This window comes from Malaya genurostris, chromosome 3, assembly GCF_030247185.1.
Source record: "Malaya genurostris strain Urasoe2022 chromosome 3, Malgen_1.1, whole genome shotgun sequence".
NCBI lineage: Eukaryota > Metazoa > Arthropoda > Insecta > Diptera > Culicidae > Malaya > Malaya genurostris.
The window spans coordinates 172653189-172670716 of NC_080572.1; the positions used below are offsets into that span (position 1 = coordinate 172653189).

General features: G+C 35.9%; 1 protein-coding gene across 2 annotated transcripts in view; it reads left to right on the forward strand.

Annotated features, from left to right (window-relative positions):
- The first annotated feature begins 1881 nt into the window (after positions 1-1881).
- LOC131433655 (CUGBP Elav-like family member 4) overlaps positions 1882-17528 on the forward strand; it is an 807399-nt gene continuing 791752 nt past the window's right edge. The window contains exon 1 of one of the 2 annotated variants that reach the window (XM_058600148.1): positions 1882-2188. The gene's annotated coding sequence lies outside the window, so the exon portion shown is untranslated. The remainder of the gene's footprint in view (positions 2189-17528) is intronic. The other variant, XM_058600154.1, reaches the window with a different exon arrangement.

The following is a 17528-nucleotide window of genomic DNA, read 5'->3' on the forward strand; positions in this document are numbered from 1 at the left end:
CGAGTGATCAGCAAAAAAATTTACCCGTACCCGACTCTTATCCGATTAAAAATTTAAAAAATTACCCGTACCCGATCAACAATGAAAAAAATTACCCGTACCCGATAAAAAATAAAAAATTTTACCCGTACCCGACCCGTACCCGAATAAAAATTACCTGTACCCGTACCCGACCCGAATGAGTAGTAAAAATTTCAACAAAATTCAGGATGGAAAAAATAAAGTGTTTTAGATAGCGAGCCGTATCAGGCTCTAGTTGGTAAGTAAAATACATTAAAATGCTTGTTTAAATTTAAACATATAAATATACTGTGAAGCATGAATAGATTTCTAATGTCTTTTATACTCATTTACAAATGTCAACAAAAGGAAGTAATATCTATTAAAATTTTCCGAAAAGCATATTTACCCAAAACGTCGTCGTAATTTTTTTTTTTTTGTTACAATTTTTTACTACAAAGCAAAATAAATTATGATTTAAATTAATCTGTCAACTATGTCCGTTTTGTAAGCCTCACAAACCCACACCAACGATGTTAACGGTAGCTGGTGGTTTTTACAACCATTGAACCTCCATGCCACCTCCAGTGGAACCCTCAACGAGTGAACACGGTGAAAATTTGAGTGTTTCGCTAGAAAAGATTTTCATCCGTACTTTTGCGACTCCACGTTGTCTCGCATCGAGATTTTCACTTGTAGTCCAGTGAAAAGAAACGAAAATTAACTGGCAATATAGCCCAACTTGCTGTGTCATCAATAAAAAATTCTCGTCAACGTGTAAACATATTTACCCGTACCCGACCCGTACCCGAGTCAGCAGTAAATTTTTTTACCCTTACCCGACCCGTACCCGATTGAAAATAAAAAATTTTACCCGTGTCCGACCAAAAACCCGTCGGGTACGGGTACGGGTCGGGTTTCGGGTAAAATACCCGAGACCCGACCATCTCTACTTTGCATATGGGACAGACATGAGTTGATATTTTTCACATTTTACAGTATAAACCCTCAACTTTTATTGCAATTTCTGAGAGTATATTGAGGATAGTTTGAATTCCTCAAGCTAACTCAAAATTGGCGAAAATCGATATGGGACTGATATGCGAGTATGGGCAGTATAGAATGACAGCATGTTTATTCGGCTGATTCGATGAAAATAATAACAAGTTCTAATAGTTCTAATTTGGAATTTTTAGGTGAATTTAATAATAACTAAAAACCTAAAAACCTAACGCCTAAAAACTGGAAGAACGTGTGTAATTATTAGGAAATTTCATCTCATTACTCTGATCGATTCTAATTAGATTGTCGCAAGAGCTGTACAACAATCTCGAAACCTATTTTTGCACAGTTTTCTTCAATACAACAAACAAAGCGTAATTTCAAAACTACCATTAGGTTCTTCATCGCCCTATACAATGTCAAAAAAAAACAATTTTTTTACTTGTAAGTAAACAGGGAAGAAAACCTGATTACCGCTTCAAAATGGAGCCACTATCGGATATCGTCGTCGCATAAATATGACGTCACGTTCGGGTGGTTGTACAGCTTCGTCATCGGCTGCTCGAATAAGTGTTACCCCTTTTTGCGACTGAATCACTACGAAAGCATGAACTCACGCTCGTCAGAACGCGCTTCCACCCGGCAGATTTCATTGGGGAAATTCGTTGCCTGTTGCTGGCACCGGTTGCAACTGTTGCACTTTCGAGGCGATGTTTTCATGATGATTCGCACCAATGATGCAACGGGTTACGGAGTACGGAGAATCTATCGATGACGTATCGTGACACTGCTAGTTGCTTTGATACATGACAAATGTGCTGCTCGATCCGGGCGATTGACGTGTCCCAGTTGTAATCGAGCGAAACGCTGAGCTGAATCTAATCATCGTTGGTTCGAGCTCTCTTGCGAATGCTCCCGTCCACTTGTTCAAACTATTTCGGTAAACCAGCGTGGCGTGGACTTGATGCGAGCTCTGCTGACGTCATATCCGGCCGACGATGGTAGTAATAGGGTGCACCGATCGGTATTTGTTAACGCATTTGCAAGTAAGAGCTGTGAAAATCATAAATTGTGCTGTGTAGAGTATTCGAAGGGAGAATTAGTGTGGTGCTTTGAAATTAGAATTCTTCCACGTGATTAGTGAAGTAATTGAATCCAGTTGTTGGTTTAGTAATGATGAGAACAGGTAGGTAATTTCGGTTGATGCACTGCATCTGTTTGAATCTGTTTCATGTGCGGTTACTTTCGATCAAGTAGCTCAATACTGACGTACAGTCGTTGTTTTGTTCATTCGTGAACATTCGCAATCGCAAATGTGAATGTTTTTCGTTGCTGGAAGCTTCTGCGCATGACTCGCTTGATCTCCTCCGATTTTCGTTGTCGGTGGTTTGGAATGTTTTGCTGTCTAGCAACAAATTTCAACCATTTTTTTTGTTTGATCGTTAACAGTCAGTGCAAATTGCAAAACGAATTTATCCGGTTCTAAATAAACTTATATGATTCGAATAATTTTATAAGAGTCCCGATCTGGAAGGATTCAGTAGGTTCAAAACACTAGCCTTACAATGGGTCTGTACGCTAAAATTCGGCTACCGAGTCTATTCAATAACTTAATAGTTGAATTTCACAAAAGAAAAATAATACCAAGACTTTTCTTTTCATAAAGTTTACAACAATGTTTGAATAACGATTAAAAACTGTTTTAGCAATGCCTTTTGCTTATCATTTAACATGGGAGCTTTTTATAATCGAAATACAATATGATCTTTCATAATGTGCATGAGCCTAGCTTATCGTTCTAAAAAGCTTAAAAAAACTGGACAAGTTACCTTGAAGAAATTTCAAGTGAATAAGGAATTCATATGAGATATGAACTATGAAGTTGAAAAAACACATAATATGCGATTATCAAAGCTATCATGAGCAATGCGGTAAATTTCATTTGCAATCGAATGATACAAGATGAAAATGAATTTTATGTCCACTGACCGTCAGCATATCGATTCGAATTCATTTGACTTTTGCTGCCATTTTCAAGTGAAGCTCCCAAAATTCATCGTCAGTTGAATAATCGAACCTTGTCATTTGAAGTTTTACTTGCTCAGTTTCAAGTGCCAAGTAATCTAGCTGCTTCATTGTCTTCGCTCTTGGTAGTGAACAAGTTCGAATTACTAGAATTATGAATTATTTAAGTCTATTATAAATTAAGTAAAGTATTAAAAATTAAAACTAAAGGAGAAAAATTTCAATTCATTTTGTAATTGATATTTCAGCTGTCTGGTGTCTTTCATCTATTATCTTGAACCAATTCGAATGTTTACATGAACCTTATTTAAATACCGCTGTCACACTATTGAAAGAGATCTTTTGTTACTTCAAGAGATCAACTGAAGGTGGTTAAACTGAACTTTGAATTTGAAGAAAATTGATTGAAGAACTGAATGCTACCCGTTCGGAACGTCAACAAACGTTGTGTGTTTCAGAGTGTGAAGTTTACTGCAGTAGGGAGATTGTCAGTGTGTTTCACATTCGGTTTCAATTGAATTGAATGAAGTTCTACTGCACTGATTATGAGACGATTTTTGCAGAAACTGGAAGGATGGCCTGTTCAGATTTCAATGAAATGTAAACTTTGTCGCAAAGAGACTTTTTGTATACATTTTTATTCAAAAATTAATCAGGATTGTCTTTTGAAAAGGCCACGGTTCTTTCTAGCGATTTTTTTTTCAAATGAGCAAAATCGAAAACTCTGCAAACACAAATGTTGTATGAAAAAATTTCACAAAATGAGTCCAATTATCGAATAAAATATATGAACAAAATTAGTATTGAGTGAATTATTGAAAAAACTACCGCTCATACATTGCAGAATGGACAATTTTAAGGAAATAGGTGTGTACGTGAGTGTGATATTTTTTGAAATTCCATTCGACTAGATGTGCAAAGTGTACTCCTAATAAATTTCCGTTTTCTTTTTCGATAAATGGCATTCTGTTTTGTGTTGCTATTGGTAAAACATATGTGCCATAGTTATTCTTTACGTTTCATCTAAGACTCAACGATATGTGTCATTTTATTTCTTCGAATTGATAAACTGTGTTGATGTTGAAAAAAAAATCTTTCAACCAGTTTTTATCGTGCATCGAAGATGTCAGCGTCAAATACAATTTTGAACAAAAGCGCCATGCTTTTTATAAACTGTCAAAGTTAGGATCCGATCAGTGGCGCGACATGTGGCAATTTAAGCCCGTATTCGAGCGAGTTGCGCTGCGGTACGCTCCGCGCGTGCTGGTCGTGATTGAAAAATTCACTGCTCCGAAAGTATTAATCTTTCCACTCTGAAACTTTGGCAAGATTGAGTTAAACCCTTATAGCTTCTTTTTCAACTAAAAAAAGAGAAAAAAATTGAACTCAAGTTTGAATTTTTGTATTTGTTATTAATTTTTAACTTTTTCCATTAAATTAACTTTAAAAGTTGTTTTATGGAATCGCTTATTTGAAAGCTAAGGAAAAGACGCACATTTCATGTCTTGCACGAACTTTTGTATCTTTGTTAGATTTTACTGTATGGGCTGTTTAAAAAAGTCTCTTTTTTGTGAATATGAAACTTCAAAAAATCATATCTCGAAAATTCCACGTACCATATTGACATAAAAAATACGCGTGTCTCGAAACTATTCGAGTTGTTCACCGAAAAATATAGTTAGATGAAAAAAACAGTGGTAAACTTCAAAATAGTTTTCTTTGATTCTTGAATAGTTAACCGGAATCGGTTTAGTTGATCATTTACTAATAATAACTACCAATTGAAGTAGTTTTTTTTGACCGATTTTAATTTTTCACGTTTTCTGTTTCGCTCGCGTTATGGTATAAAATTTTTAACGCATTTTACCCTATAATTTCGGAACCAGATGTCGGATCCGAATGAAATTTAATAATTCCATACAAGACCACAAGACCTTCCATTAAAACATAAGTTTTTGAAAATTCGTCCAACCGTCACTAAGAAAAGTGAATGAGATCTATTTGAGAAAATATGACCACTATTTCCTGTGCTTCCGAAATCGGAAACTGGGAACCAGGATAGCCAAAATCAGTTTGTTTGACCGTTTACTGATAATGACTATCGAATGGAGTAGTTTTAGGGTCAGTTTAGAATTATTTTTTCTTTTTTGTTTCGTCCCTTTAAGTGATGGTATACAAGTTTTTACACACTTTACCTTATAATTCCGAAACCGGAAGTCGGATCTAAATGAAATACAGAAATTTTTTATGGGACCATAACATCATTCATTTGAATAAAAATTTGTTGAAGTCGGTCACGCCTTCTCTGAGAAAAATGGAATTTTTACACTAATTACTTTATAATTCCTGAAGCGGAAGTCGGATACCCATGAAATTCAGAAGTTTTTTGAAGAATCATGAGACCATTTTTTTGAATCTAAGTTTGTGAAAACCGGTCACGCCATGTCTTAGAAAATATAGTAAATATATTTTGATTTTTTTGCACATTTTACCCCATAACTCCGACACCAGAAGCCAGATCCAAACAAAATACAGGAATTTTCATTTGAGTATAAGTTTGTGAAAATCGGTCACGTTATCTTCGAGAAAAGTTGGTGCATATATTTTTACAATTTTTTTGCACATTTCACCCCATACTACCGTATCCGGAAGTCGGTTCCAAATAATTTTTAGGAATTTTGTATGGGACCGCAAGACCTTTCATTAGAATCTAAGTTTGTGAAAATCCGTCCAGTCATCACCGAGAAAAGTTAGTGCAAAAAACGTTACATACACACACATAGACATTTTGCCTACTCGATGAACGATGAATTGAGTCGAATGGTTGACATTTGGCCTCGGTTCAAAAGTCGTTTTTCACAGTGATTGCATAACTTTTCTATATGAGAAAGACAAAAATAAATGATTTTTCAAAAGTGTTAGCTCCTACCCACCCCTTAAGAACCTTAGAATGTATCTAGAAAGGTTTAGTATATGGTTTAATTTGTCATTTCAAAGAAATGTTATATTTTCTTTCGTAAATCCTTAACTATGCATTTCATAGCAAGATCACGATACCGTTGATACTGTCTAGAGATGGTCGGTTAAGCATTTTTTTGTATCCGAACCCGACCCGTACCCGATCGAGAATGAAAAACGTGTTTAATCCACCTAGCAGTGAGATGATACATTTTTTTTTATCAATTCGCATGTGTTTTTTGCATGAAAATTCTTCGGTGTTTAAGTTTTCATGACATTATTTTAATGACCGTCGTTTTAAGCGACAATTTGAGATTTTAATCACTCATTGCTCTGTAATATCGAAACTGCAAATCGCAATCGAATTTGAATCTAGAAGTGTGATAATCGATTAAACATGCCATGAGATGTCGAAATAAATTCCATTTTAGAGCTTACGGTTATTCACGGTACTACCAGAACCAGTATTAAGGAACCAGCATAACCCAAACCGATTCGTATGGCCATATGACGAATGAATTACAACAGTTTTGAGTCCAACTTTGAAGCTTTTCGGGATTGTCATCTTCTATATCGGTTTGAATTTTAAAAATTCATCATCATGTAATTCGAGAACCGGAAGTCATAATTGGATAAAATTAATTAATTTTGTATATAAGTTTACTTTAATTTGAATTTTTGTTTCTGAAATTTGATTGGCCTTTTTTAAGAAAACGATTGAGCTTTGAGAAACGATTTTATACTGGAACCGGAATTCCAAAATCGGTATGGCCGAAGTCAGATAAATTCACCTGAGTAGCTGTATAGTTTACATTTGTTTCAAAATATTTGAAAATCAGTGAAGACATCTTTGAGAAATCATAGCACGAATTAAATTTTTAGGTGCCTTCTGAATCGACAACTGAATACCACTAAAACTGAAAAAAATTAATATTTTTATCGACTATCCAAATCTGCTAACCCGATAAACCTGATTAATTTATGTGGAATAGACATTTTTATACCAATCACCCTGTATTCCCGAAACCGGAAATTGGATCTGACTGAAGAGCAAGATGTTTTATAGAATCTTGTAACTTTTCATTTGAATCTTAGTTTTCATTTGAATCTTAGATCGGTTCAGCCATCTACGAGAAGAATGAGTTAAACAATTTTGATTTCGTTTCACATATCATCCTGTAGTTCCGGAACCAGAGGTCGGAACCATATATAATTCAGGAACTTTGTTTGGGAGCATACGACTTTTCGTATGAATCTGAATTTGTAGAAAAGAAATTTTCCGAGAAAATTGAGTAAAATCATTTGTCTCACACGCATTTGCTGATCTCGACGAACTGATTCGAATGGTATATGGATGTAATGTTTTTCCAGCATTTATTGCTGTAAGTGGTTTAAAACAATATAATTTTAAAAAATCTGCCATCATCTGGTTTATATATGTCATATTCGAACGATTATGTTGCCTAAAACGAGCCGTGCTAAAATCGGTCCGAGGCTAAATGTCATGAAAAAGGATGCTGTACACAGTCTTTTTGGTACATAGAAAAAATTTTATGTAACAGTATAAAAAATCGTGTTTTCCGTTGCTCCCAAGCATTTCTTTGTCATACAGCGCTCGAAACTCCTACTGCTGGAATAGGGGGAAAAGTCGTTTACACAAAAAATTCGATATCTCCGTTAAAAATGGATGGATTTTAACAATCTATGGCTTGTTGGATAGCTATTACCGTGCGGAATTTAAGTCTGAAAACATATTTTGTTTTCAAGGTCAATTGTGACAGATACTGTCAAAAAACTGAAAATTTTGACATAAAACTTCTATAACTCAAAAAGTAAGCATCCGATCTCAAAACCATTCAATAACGTTTTGGGTGACGGGAAGACCTTTCATTTGCGACTAGTTTGATCAAAATCGGTCTAGCAATCTCTGAGATCTCGACCTCTTAGTTGACAACGCACACACACACGGACATTTGTTCAGTTCGTCGAGCTGAATCGATTGGTATATGTCATTCGGCCCTCCGGGCCTCGGAAAAATTTTCCAAAGTTTCAGCGAATTCTATACCTATTTATATATATTTATATATATATATATATATATATATATATATATATATATATATATATATATATATATATATATATATATATATATATATATATATATATATATATATATATATATATATATATATATATATATATATATATATATATATATATATATATATATATATATATATATATATATATATATATATATATATATATATATAAACCTGTTTTAATCCACCTAGTGGTGTAATGATGCCATTCTCATGCACATATAATATTGTGGTATTCTATTCAAAATTTTTCTCTTCGATTTTTGAAAGAAACTAAGAGAATGGTTTTGCATAACATACAGAATAAAACAGTGCTTTGATTGCGTTAATCATCCTTAAGTTCACTATTATATGCACTTCCGGCACCGGAACCCGAGAACCGGTATAATCAAAGTCTGTTCGTACGGCCCCCAACTAACATGACACTCAAACTCTTCTAGTACGCATTCTAAATTACGACTTAAATGCTTGTTGCATCCGAGAATATTTTAAGTGACGGTCTACAATATTGAACACACTTTACCTATAACTCCGGAACCGGAAGTCGTATCCGGATGAAATTCTGGAATTCAGTATAAGATCACTAGACCTTTCATTTGAATCTAAATTTGTCAAAATCGGTTCAGCCATCTCCGAGAAAACCTAGTGAGATTATTTGACACACACGCACACACACACACACACACACACACACACACACACACACACACACACACACACACACACACACACACACACACACACACACACACACACACACAGACATTGCTCAGCTCGATGAACTGAGTCAAATGGTATATGACACTTGGCCCTCCGGGCCATTTTTCACTAGTCGGTTTTTCAAGTGATTGCATAACCTTTCTATATGAGAAAGGCAAAAAGGTAAACCACACCCGCCCCCAACCCGAGGATAAGTTTTCTTCCTAACCCTAACCCTACAGTTACCCGCTGAAAAATAAAAATTTTTACCAGTTCCCGACTTGAACCTGGAAAAACTTTGGTAGTCGGGTTCAAGTATCCGAAACCCGACCAAATGTTTATATCCGAACTCGATCCGTATCCGTTTAAAATGAAAAAAATCGTTACCCGAACTCGACAAATAAATTTTTCTATATCTGAATTCGACCCGGTGAGTTCGGGTTCGGGTCGGGTGTCAGGTAAAAATATCCGTCATCGACGAACATTCTTCAAACGAATGAGATTGTCATCGATGATTACAATGATCATTACTTTCAATGTGAGATCTGTATTCCAATCAATTAGCTACAGCATTCAAATTAATGAAATTAAATTAAATTAATTAGATATACAGCTAATATGTTAATTGGTTACACTGGAAGAAGATCTAAATCAAAGTCTGCACTTGTGATTAATTCACAACAAATGTGATTTGATCAGTTAGAACCACATCAATTGAAGAGGGGTTTCTCACTGAAGAGAATCACGTTGGGCTGTTTGGAAACAAAACCGAAAAATACTCAACAGAGGCATGAATTCGAAGTATTTTGCCTTTCCGGTTACTTTGCAAGTTATTCCATGAGATATGCATTGAAGTTAAACTGCAGATCTATATCTTCTATATGCAGATGTTCTTTTATTTGCTCACCAGTGTATTGGAATGACGAAAATGAAGGTAAAAGAAGGTAAAAGTCGATTTTTGATATAAGTGTACATTACAATGGCAATTCCTTCAAACTAGAACAAATAAGTTCCTTGGAAGGATTAGGCGTGGCAATTGAATATATTTTTGTTGAATTTGTGGTATATTCTATGACTTTAGTGTCGTCGAATTTACTCGACGAGCGTTAAGTCTTCTCGTTCACAAAACAAAATTAATTCGATTTTGATTTCCTTCTAAATTTTACCATGAAAAATTGATCAATGGTTTCATTCAATGGACAGACGTCTTTCGAATGTGGATTAACACAATTCAGATAGTGTATGCCCATATGACTATTTTTACCTTTCTTATATAGAAAGGTTATGCAATCACTGTGATAACTGACTTTTGAACCGAGGTTCGGAGGGCCGAGTGTCATATAACATTCGACTCAGATTTCAACAAACTTTGATTCAAATGAAGGGTCTCGTAGTCCCATACAAAACGTTCAAATTTCATCCGGTTCCGGAATTATATGGTTAAGTGTGTTAAAAATTAGATACCGTCACTTGAAGCGGCGAAACCAAACACGTAAAATAATTTCTAAACATGTCTCAAAACTATTCCAATCGGTAGACATTGCCAGTAGACGTCAGATTAAAACAGGTTTTATACCGTGATTGAAGCCTTGGAAACGACCACATTGCGGTCGGTTCGCAATGTCATTATGCTGTTTATAATTTTCCCGATGAGTTTGAACGTCGAACTTGGAACGTACCTTCTAAAAAAAATGTGACAACTAAACTTTGCCGCGGTATTACATAGTAAGCGGTTCACGAACTCTAGAAAAGTGTAGTGTAATAAAGTGTGCATTTATCGCATATACCACGGAAATCGCAGCAAGGTCAAACTTACTACAATTCATTCATTCGGCCCAACGTGCCGATATTGATTGATCAGTTTTGCTCTAAGGAATACCCTAAAACATGTATACAGCATGTCCAAGACAATAAAATTCAACGAATCTAAAAACTGCACCGTTACTAGGATAGCTCAAATCGCCCATCAAAATTTATCCTTCATTAAAATTTGGCAACGGCACCGTTTTCCAGCAGCTCTCGGTCTCGTCACTGTTGGCCAAACTAATTTCCAACCAAACAATTAAATTAATTTTCCAACATTGTTCTAAGTAGGATTTTCCACCGGGAGAAATGAAAATTAAAACGGCGCACATCCGGAAAGCTTTCGACTCCTAATTCCTGTCTCGCGTGAGAATTTTCCTTTCGCCATCAAATCACCCAACTAGCAAGCGACACCGGAGGACTGTAACCCGACAGCCGCTCGTCTAACTCTGCTGCGTATAGCCTCTGTGACGCCCTTTGGTAACCACCCACCCAAAGCCGCCCGTTATGGGCCACCTGATACCGCCTGTGATGGAATTCTGAAGCAGCATTAACCGACGACACTTAGACGAAGGATACACAGGGCACCGTGATGAAACAGAAGGCGCCGCATACAGAAAGGGGATTAAAATTACGAAATAAATTAAAGTAATGAGCATTTAAGCTTGTTTGTACCTGATTCCCGACAGCTCGGGTTGTCGTACGTCTTGGCTTCGGCAAACGTCAAGCACTAATGGGCTGTACAGCAATCTCTGGCGTTTACCCGTACCGCACGTGCGCCTCTTTTCAGTGCCATCCCGGCGAACTACTAGATTCGAAAGCTACTCGCACGGTAACAACAGGTGACTCGCAAGGTTCCACCCACGCACTATAAGATATAACCAACGACCGGTCGTTCCTGCTTTCTTATTTTCTGATTTCGTAGCCGAGAGATTGTCCTTGATGATGGCACCAAATGGATGCCAGACTGAGTGCAATATTTACACACCAGCTGCACACTTTCGACACTTTAGCTCAATTGCTGATGGCATTTGCACTGGCGCACTTTCTTTGTCCGAATCTAATTGACTTTTTAAGCGCTCGGAGGTCTCACTAATCACGACTTCGTAATTAACCTTGATGCGGCTTTGTATCAGATCTGATCTGTATCAGAAAGACATGCAAATTGGAATCATTAGCCAGTGGTTCATCAAGACTTGTGGGACGACTTAATTAATGTTCATTTTTTCCCCCTGTTTCGCTATTTTCTGTGATCACTCGTTTCTAGTGAAATTTCCGATCCTGGCCATCCTGCACAAACTGGTCACACGCCAGCAACATGAATGGGCTTACGTCATTAAAATAAACTCTAAGCGGATAAGAAGCTGTCTCAACAGGATGACTGCCCCGAAGCGGATACTGTAGTCCGGGAGTGAGTCTAAACGTACGACCAGCAATTAAATTTGAGACGCAATAATTGCGAATAATTAAAAGTCATACACCAAGCGAATGGTTTGATGACTGATAAACTAGCAATACAAAACCTGAACTATTTTTCCACTATTATTTCTGTGACTTGGCTCATTACACTGTATTATAAATTTCGCTTGAAACGGCAAATGGATTGCGATTTGAATTTCAGTACGTTAACAAAAATAGTGCATAATTTAAAACAGTTGATTTTTTCGATGTTCTATAGTAATTAAAATAAGCACCTTTAGTCAATGTACCGTACCGGCGGAAAGCGGTGGTGATTTATCTCACTATTCCTATAAAAATCTAAGTGCGATCGTTTGAAGTCGTATTCCTCTTCTAACATAAAATAATATACACATAAAAAGTAAGTTAAAATTTTTTGAATTAACCAATGAGCTGATAAAGTCAATACATTATGTAAATTAACTAGATTATTAAAATTAGTTCAGACATCTCAGAGATTTGTCGGTTTTGTCGAGCGATTTATCGTTTACGTCACTTATACCATTATATCTCTGTAAAAGCGCCAGCCGTATGATCTTCGAATGCCCCATTTGTAGCTTTCAATGTATGCTGAAATCGGCTCACAGTCGCATATCAACATTATTGAACATAATAATCATCAAAATAAATGAAGTGTGATTTAAACACCGACCGGTGAACGACCAATACAGATTTAAGCCGGTGTCAAAAATAATAATACTAATAAGTTTGTTGAAATCGGCTTGACAAACTTTGGATGAGTTGATCGGATAGACATACACGCATTCACACACAGACATTTTCTGATTTCACTGAGTTAAGCCAAGTGGACTGTAACTAACACTGGGAGTCTTCGTGGCACCGAAAAAAAATCGGGTTTTCATCAATTCGGTATACTTTATATGAAAGCTGAAAGACAGTGCTACAGTACAATTTTTTTTGCAAAGCGTGTTCAGAATTTTGAGGATTACAACCAACGGAGCTCGATGCGAGCTACTTTTAAACAGTAGTAAAAACGATGGGTGGGTAATGTTAGAGATATAACTGAATGACGTGAATACGAATAAAACTGAAATGCTTCTTCCACACTTTCAAATGCAGAAAATCGTACGTACTAGATGATTGATGATTGTGTGAATTTGGCAAACTTTCAATTCTTCGATTGCAAGATTTTTACGGTGCAAATATAAGGCTGAATAGACGAGATAAAAAAATTAGAGGGTTATGTTAGGGACAAGACCGATTACGGTAATATAAATAATTGACACAAAATATACTGAGCTGTAATTGTTCAAAACCTGACCACATTTCTACGTGTATTTTTCTTGAGTTTCTAATTTGTATCCTTATATAGAAAACAAAATTGTGTTCCACATTTAAATTCATAAAAAATGGTCTAATATTATTCACTTATAACCAAAATTAAATAATTAAAACGAAATGAAATAAATCCACAATATATTCGACCCCAGTTTTCATCAAATATAAACCTAATTCACTACAATGACTCCTTTTCGGGAACCTACGAATAATGGTTGAAACTAAGTAGTAACAGTTCGGCTGAACAGTTCGTATCGTTTAATAGAAACACACATTTTTTTTGCCAAAATTCGTTTTTATTATTCAACATAATTGCCATCAGAGGCGATACAGCGATTATAGCGATCTTCCAACTTTTCGATACCATTTTTGTAGTACGATTTGTCCTTTGCCTCAAAATAGGCCTCAGTTTCAGCGATTACCTCTTCATTGCTTCTAAATTTTTTACCAGCGAGCATTCTCTTGAGGGCTGAGAACAGGAAAAAGTCACTGGGGGCCAAATCTGGAGAATACGGTGCATGAGGGAGCAATTCGAAGCCCAATTCGTTCAATTTCAGCATGGTTTTCATTGACTTGTGACACGGTGCATTGTCTTGATGAAACAAAACTTTTTTCTTCTTCAAATGAGGCCGTTTTTTTTTGAAATTTCGTCCTTCAAACGCTCTAATAACGCTATATAATAGTCACTGTTGAAGGTTTTTCCCTTTTCAAGGTAGTCGTTGAAAATTATACCATGCGAATCCCAAAATACAGACGCCATAACCTTACCGGCCGATTGTTGAGTCTTTCCACGCTTTTGGTTCGGTTCATCGCGTGCAGTCCACTCAGCTGACTGTCGATTGGACTCCGGAGTGAAGTGATGGAGTCATGTTTCGTCCATTGTTATATATCGACGAAAAAAATCGGTTTTATTTCGATATAACAGCTCCAAACACTGCTCAGAATCATCAATTCGTTGTTGTTTTTGATCGATTGTGAGCTCACGCGGCACCCATTTTGCACAAAGCTTTCTCATATCCAAATATTCGTGAATAATATGTCCAACACGTTCTTTTGATATCTTTAGGGTGTCAGCTATCTCGATCAACTTCACTTTACGGTCATTGAAAATCATTTTGTGGTTTTTTTTCACGTTTTCATCGGTAACAGCCTCTTTTGGACGTCCACTGCGTTCATTGTATTCGGTGCTCATATGACCAGTACGAAATTTTGCAAACCACTTACGAATTGTTGCTCTGGATAACACTCATCAAGCCATTTTTTGGTATCGGAAACATTGTTATAAAAATCAATAAATTCATGGTAATCCTAAAGACCTTTTGTATTTGGTTATAAATTGAATGACAAAATTGACCATCTTAAACAACACGCACGAATGTGTCTGCCTCATATGAGCCAACTAAAAATATTCATGGTTTATAACCGTGTACATTTAGTACCTGTTTAACTAACGAACAAAACGTGTCGTAAGCCCGCTGCACTCAAACACTGAAAATATTGCGTATTTCTATATGTCGGTTTTGCATGATACACTTTTTGCGATAATTCGATCAATTCATGCGGTTAAAATTTTGCGGGTCCTATTTGGCACTGAATTTCTTTTTGATCGTTCTAATCATTTTAGAAAACTTCAATTTTGAGTTTTTTGTGGTTATCTCATACTACTGAAAATTTGATCATAAATTGCTAAATATATTTCTGATGGTATGGAGAAAAATCTATGTTGTTGCGTTGAATACAACAAGAGATATTCACGATTAAGTTCTACCCATTCTTGTACAGAGTAAATTTTGTAAAGGCACCCCATCGTAAAGAAAGACGTATTCACGTCAAAACAAATTTAATCCACATAGAAGTGAAATTAGTATTATAAAACTTTACTTTGACTTGCGAATGAAAACAATAACATTTGTTCGACCATCAACTTACAAAACATACGAATTGAAGTAGTTTAGAGGCCCGTTTTGAAGATTTGAATTGACAATTTTATATTTGATCGGAGATTAGTCTAACCATCTCTGAGAGTGATGTTGTGAGTTAGATTCCAAAAATGAGTACATAATTTGTTCACACAGAACTTCCTTCGTTGAGGAACTCTGAGTCCCGCTAGGTAGACGTAAAGTTAATGCTATTTGCAAAACAAATTACACCTGAGTGTAATACCTAAACTGACGTCTCGACGTCTGTTTCGGAGTTTTTATTTACAGTTACCAGTGCTCCGATGTAGCCGAAAAAAAATTTTTTTTTTCCATCAACAAACATGATCTGCAAACTGCTAAATTGTGCAGTTTTGATGAATCCGTTGCGTTTTGCATCGTTACTTGTAAAAACACTCCTAAAGTTAAAATTTTCATGCTCATAACATTGGTTCGCTGGAACTCTGAAGCCAGAAATCGGATCCTAATAGAATTCGGGAGTTTTTCATGGGTTCCTTAACCTTGTAATAGGTTTGTTAAAATACACCCAGCCATCTCCGAGAAAAGTAAACTTTTCTTAATGTTTAAGCCCTTATTTTCGAAACCGTTTTCCGTTCATTTTTTCGTTTTATGCTCTTCAGCATTCAGTTAAATTGGCTATAACCCGGGTAGGTGTAGATAGCAAACAAAGGTCAAAATAATAACAAATTTTAGCATCATATCTTGGCTTGATGTCTCTGTGTTGTCAGAGTGATACTTGATATTTTCGTTATATTTCATCAAGGGAACAAGACATTGTACAATATCTGTTCAACATCGAAATAAGTTATAATATCTTATTTCGTTATTGATGAACTATTTCAATTTCATTAAGTAAATTGACCTAGTAGTTTTATCTTCAAATAAAATACCATTTAATAAACTGCATCAGAATCAGATAAGAGAAATACTTAAGATATTACTCTATTCTAAATGCTAGTATATAAAATAATGAACAAATTCATCTTCTATCAATATTTTGTTCTTGGTTTGATATTACAATGACAGAATTTTTCATTTTGTTGCTATTTTCTCATGCAGGCTTTGTTATGATTTTTGATATTTTAACTCTTATTTCAAACTAAATAATGTTAATTTATACCATTGAGATGTTTGATTTTAATGACAGAATTTGGTATTGGTTTGCAAATCACTTCTACCCGGGAAGCCTTTACCTTTCTTTATAGAAGGGTGACAGAATTGCTGGAAAAACGAGCTTTCGAACGGAACTTCGAAGACTCGTAGTGTTATATACCATTGTTATTTTTACCGCTCAATTTGCTCGTAGATGGCTCAAGTGATTCCAACAAGCTTAGGCTCGTTTGAAAGCTACTATTGGACCATTGATCAATTTCGAAGAACAAATGGCTGAAAGTTTCGGTTCCGCAGATATAATGGTTTAAGTGGCGCTACCGGCAAAACGCGTTGTTTTTTTACTGCATAATTTTCTCGGAGATGACGTAGCCGATTCCTACAAGTCCAGGCTCGTTTGAAAGTTACTTTTGAATTTTGGATGAAGTTCGAAAATCAAATGGTAGTCATTTCTGGTTCTACAGGCATTATCGTAGAAGTGACGTAACCGACTAAATTTCAGTGGCTGAGTTTTCTCCAAATGGCCAAACGACTTTCGATTAACTTAGGCTTATTGGAAAACTAATAATGTCAATCAAATTTGGAAGCGTTATGGCGAGCATTTCCGGTACGAGAGAGGTGATGTTATGTGTATGTTACGGAGATGAAAGAATCAAAATCATTGTAATATTTAAACGATACGAGAAAGACATAATCACACCATCAAGTAGATTAAGAAGGTTTTTTAAGGGCTGAGGCCAGTAGGTCGCGTAAAACCACGTGGCTCGCTGTGCGTATTACATTTCTCTCCATGTTTTCTCGCAAATGTGCAAAATTACTCTCAATGTGGCCGGGTGGCCAAGAAAGTTTTGATATTTTTGGTTACAAGTTTGACTACATCACATAAAATCCAAGACAGCTGCCGCTTGTTTGGCAGCCTTTTTGAGCCGATTTTATTTCTCCCTCATGTTTCGTTACGTTACCAGGGAACTAAAATGGCGCCGACATAGAAATCGACTTACCTCCACAAAAATAACTTACTCTTCATTTTCATCGCGACAAAATTTATGTTTTTATGCACTAATCGCATCTAAATTAAATTATCTGGACATTGTCAGGATAGATTTTTGATCCATGCTTTTGAAGGCGATAT